The sequence below is a fragment of the Otolemur garnettii genome, unplaced genomic scaffold (assembly GCF_000181295.1).
Source record: "Otolemur garnettii isolate 467f Iridium unplaced genomic scaffold, OtoGar3 scaffold00018, whole genome shotgun sequence".
Taxonomy (NCBI): Eukaryota; Metazoa; Chordata; class Mammalia; order Primates; family Galagidae; genus Otolemur; species Otolemur garnettii.
Window position 1 is genome coordinate 361,782 of NW_003852413.1, and position 4,850 is coordinate 366,631.

Consider the following 4,850-nt stretch of genomic DNA (forward strand, 5'->3'; position numbering starts at 1 on the left):
CATACCCACTGAAGTACAAGGCACTAGCCTAGGAAAAGGCAATGTCTAGGGGTTTAAATCATCCATGCATGAAGACACAAAGGACAAAAGCTACATGAAGGAAAGGAACTAAAGTTTTTATTCTGAAGTCTCATTTGTTTCTGTTGCTTGCCCCGACTATGACCTGGTGCCTGCAAGGCCACCCTCCCTTCCCAGTACTATGGCCCCACATCCCACACTGGAGTCCAGCCGAACAAAGAGGACAGTGGGTTTTCTCTCAGACACTGGTTCTAACCCTCTGAATTCTCAACCTCAAGTTTTACCTTCTGTTTTGACATCTGGAAGGTAAAAGGGATAATTAGGCTCAGTCTCTAAGCCCCTAATAAGAAACATGGAGCTCAGCACTCCTAAGCAGCAGCTGTGAATGCCCTTTCTTCAAAGCAGCCTCTCATTGCACGGTGAGGACTGTGGCTGCCCAAGATGCCCCACGACGTGCAAACTGCAAGTTAGGTCCCTGCCACCCACCACTCTGCCAAGGTGAAGAGGATTCCACTAAATACAAACACTCTGTATTACTTGATTGTTTTAATTAAGTGTAGGATAAAATCATCTCTTTAAAAATGTAGGGAAGTTCTTCATACCCTATCCCCTGAACCTGCTGAAGCCGCCTCTTCCTTGAGTGCTGGGTCCAGCAGGAGACCAGGGTGGGCAGTTGGGTCTGCATGCCTTTCTCAGGCCCCCTCTTCACTGAGCCACTCTGAGAACAAAAGGTAGATATGTTCAACCAGGCAGATCAGAAGAATTAGTCTCCATTCTCTCTAGAGAACTAAGATATTAACATGTTTCCTGCCAAGCGTTTATCCAAAAACTATTTAAGAACTCTTCCATGGATTTAGTTTATCTAAAATACTAAATTAAGCTGGGTGTTGTGGCAGGAGACTGTCATCCTAACCTCTAGCCTTCCTAGAAAGGCTGAGGAAGAAGGATTGCTTGAGCCAGGCATTTGATGTTGCTGTGAGCTATGACACCATGGCACTCTATCTAGGGACAGAGTGAAACTCTGTCTCAAAATATGAAATTAAAAGAAAATTAAAATACAAAATTAAAAGTTAAAGTCATATAAAACCAACTTCATGTACTTTAACTTGAGTCCTGTAGAGCAGAGATACTGGGGCAAATCCCCAAGTGGCCTTCCCCTTGGGGCCTAGGTCTGAGGGAGCTGGGAGGCAGCACTCACACCCCCCACCGAGAGGACCAACGTCACTCCTGGGGCCAAGGAAAGACTGCAAAGCAGCTGCCACCTCAGCCAGTTCTTGTAGGGGACAGAACTGGCCAATAGATCATCAGAGAGGTGGGGAAGGATGCAAACGGACACGGCATGCAGCTGGCTCTGCTGGGCACCAGACCACAGGTAACAGTGCACAGGCACCTCCAGGTCAGGTCAGAAAGGGTGTCGACTTGATGTCTGGGCAACCCTGTGGGTGCAGGAGCCCCAGAGGATGCCTGTTGCTCAATTTGTTATTGACAGTTCCCTTTCACTCACAAATATCCAGTTTGGATAAAATTATATGATCACCCTATGTGACAAATACTGACACACTCCTGCCATCCAGAGCTGGAGTCTGCAGGATCTATGCCCATCCCTCACCTGACCCACATGCCCTGAGACCTTGGAGGGCATCCAGCTGCTCCAACCAAGACAGCCAGGCAGAAGCGAAGCCTCCGACTCCCAGTCCCAGACAAGAAGCCTGGTACCAGCATCTCTCTAGACACTGCCCCTCAGGACACGCCTTCCCGGAAAGCATGTGGACCCAGCCATAGTTAATAGTCCCTGGTAGCCCAGCCCACCAAGGTATCCACCATGCAGTTTGCTCAGTCAAGGGGCAGACAAGACAACCCTTATATCCTGCCTGTGAAGCCACAGAAGCCATCCATGCGATACTGTCTGTGCCTGTCCCTCATGTCACCAGCTTCAGAGTGAGCCATTCTACCACAGAGAAACACAGGAGAGGCAACTGCTGCCCTGCAGGCGGGGAAAGGGTGGAGGGGGGCTACTCCATAACGGGGTGTGGGTGGCCACTCTGTAAGTGGGGAGACTACTCCGTAAGGGGTTGTATGTAGCTACTCCGTAAGCAGGAGGGGCTACTCCGTAAGGGGGTATGTGTGGCTACTCTACAAGCAGGAGGGGCTACTCCATAAGCAGGAGAGGCTACTCCATAATGGGGTGTATGTGTGGCTACTCTACAAGCAGGAGGGGCTACTCCATAAGCAGGAGAGGCTACTCCATAATGGGGTGTATGTGTGGCTACTCTGTAAGCAGAAGGGGCTACTCTGTAAACATGAAGGGAGGCCACTCCATAAGCTGGGGCAGGGGGAGACAGAGGATGCAGTAAAGGGATGAGATCTAAGTAAACTTTTAATGGACTGTAGTCCAGTTGGGATACACATAGAACCTGAAAGAGAAGATGTGAGAGATGGCGGACAGATAACAAAGCTTTGAGAAATAGCAAGGCATGGTGGGGCCTGCAGCCCCAGCTTCTCAGGAGGCCAAGGAAGAAGGATAGCTTGCAGCCAGGAGTTGGAGGCTGCAGTGCACCGTGACTGCACCACTGCTCTCCAGCTGGACAACAGAGAAAGATCCTATCTATTAAAAAGAAAACTAAGGATTTAGGTAATAAAACTGACAGCACTTGGCAAGGGGCTAAAGCATTCTTGGTCTAACTCACTAAAGGATTTCAATTACTATGAAACAAAAGTGCTCTCATATAAACATTATCATCAAACTCCTTATAAACAAGGGCACGGGCAGGTAACCCCCACTGCCGCTACCCCACACGAGACCAGCACTAGGGCCAGCTACCGGCTGGAGTGAGGGACCCACACCCACATTTTGTAGGTAGAATATTAACTCTTTTTATCCCTACATGCTTCTCCTTAACAGAGAAATGGTCCTGGAAGATTTGTAGCTGGATAATGAAGGTGACACCTGGCTCCTGGCACAGCACTTCCTGGCTCTCCCACTACAGGGCTTAGGAAGCGCAAGGGATGAAAAGGAAGAGGCAAAAGTCAGTAACAACGGGGCTTTGTTTCTGGTTTTCCTTAAAAAGCAAGGCCATCTTCACCACACTTCACCCCAAGGAAGCACGACACTGTCAGACGGTCCTAAACACACATGTGCGGGTCTCAAGAACACGTCAGCAGAGCACCACACAGAAGGCACACCTGCTTTCTTGGGGCATGACGGGAGCCAGCTTCAAACCACCTGCTGACAAGCACACACAGAAGCAATCACACCACTTAGGAGGAAACACCACTGCTCAGCTGATGAGAAACGACTGACCGCACGCCTGTTTTTGTTGTTCTAGAAACTAGTACAGTGCAAGGTGCAAACAAAAGGAGTTTCTTAGTAATCATTCTAAACTACCACACCTTTCGATTACTATCCACCCCAGCCTGCTTTTCTGCAATGTGCAAACCAGCTTCCCTCCCCGGGGCATGTTCTCCTAGCCCAGTAAACCACAGGCTGTGCAGCTTCTGCCAAGCAGGTTTACCCACTGTCAAGCAGGAGACGCTGGTTTGAGACTCCCTTAAGGCACTAGCCAGTCAAGGCCAAGAAAAGCACCTCCACCCCAGGCTCTGGGGGAAAGGCCCCCGCACCGCATACCAGCCATCTCCATTGAGGCTCAGCTCCAGCTCAGCTCTGGTGAGGCTCTTGCTAATAAGGAAAGGCTTCGGGAGTCCACTAATCCTCCCGAGAGCCATGAGCACTGGCCAGCACCACAGCAGACCCCTCAGGCCACACTTGCTCTACACCAGTGAGTGCCCCACGCTAACAGCCCCCTCCTGGTCTCCCAGGAAGTGACAAAGGTATAACTACTGGCCAGGCAGCACGGCTTCTCCCCTTGTATTTCTTCATCCTGTTGCCTGCTCCAAAGTTCAGGGACCACACAACTCCCCAAAGGCTCAGCAAACTGAGTGTGGCCCCTATAACCTAACAGAGGAGCACAGTTAACAGAGGAGGGGCCTCAGCACCAACATAGCCCATCTAGGCCAGAAGCCATTCAGAACATGGCGCTGGGTCCTCTGCTGGCTGCCACAAGCCCACCCAGGGCCCCAACTTCACCTCATCCTTCGTAGAACATGCCAAGGAACTTTACGGAGGAATTCTCATAAACCCGAGGCTCCTCTTCCCAGCAGCACCACAGCATGACTGGAGTCCAGAAAAATGACAACTTCTAGTACATTTGCTGGTTTGCCAAGTGAGGAACATTTCTTTAAGGGCCCCATCATAGCCCCCAAGAAATATCAGTAGGCCATGCCAGGTAGGGCCCTGTTGCATCCAGGGAGTCCTGCCAGAGGGCAGAGCCCGCCACACTGCACTGTAGGGTCAGGGCACAACCAGCCCCAAAAAGCCAAGGCCTGCTCCCCTCAGGACACCATATGTCACAGGGCAAGACAGGAATTTACAGAAATGAAAAGCTTCATTGTTGAAACAGTTTTCAATGGTTGGGGTAAACAGCTGATTAGAATTAACTAGAACCCAGAGTCAAAAATATGCTATTTCTGATAAAAATAACTTTGTGACAAATTAGAAGTAATTTTAAAAATATAAAAACAAAACTGAAAAGTAACTTTACAAAAAATTGTCTCAATGATCAAAATAATCACATCTAGCTCTTATATTCTCATGACACATTTAGTTTGTACCTGAACTCAGAGTGTGTGAATGCAAACCACCTCCACTAAAAAGGCCCCAGCCCCACATCCCAGCCCAACCTGGCGCAGCCAAGACCGCAGCCTGTATCCTTGTCTGCAAAACGAGCTCAGAAAACACCACATGGGGGCGGCAACTGTGGCTCAAGGAGTAGGGC

At 49.7% G+C, this 4,850-nt stretch overlaps 1 protein-coding gene across 2 annotated transcripts in view; it reads right to left on the bottom strand.

The window, feature by feature from the left end:
- Positions 1-4,850, bottom strand: part of TBCD (tubulin folding cofactor D) — a 157,217-nt gene that overhangs the window by 119,418 nt on the left and 32,949 nt on the right. The window contains exon 1 of one of the 2 annotated variants that reach the window (XM_023511052.1): positions 621-643. The exons of the other annotated variant lie outside the window; for it this stretch is intronic. The gene's annotated coding sequence lies outside the window, so the exon portion shown is untranslated. Of the gene's footprint in view, positions 1-620; positions 644-4,850 lie in introns of those variants that run through there. 2 annotated transcript variants of the gene reach the window in all.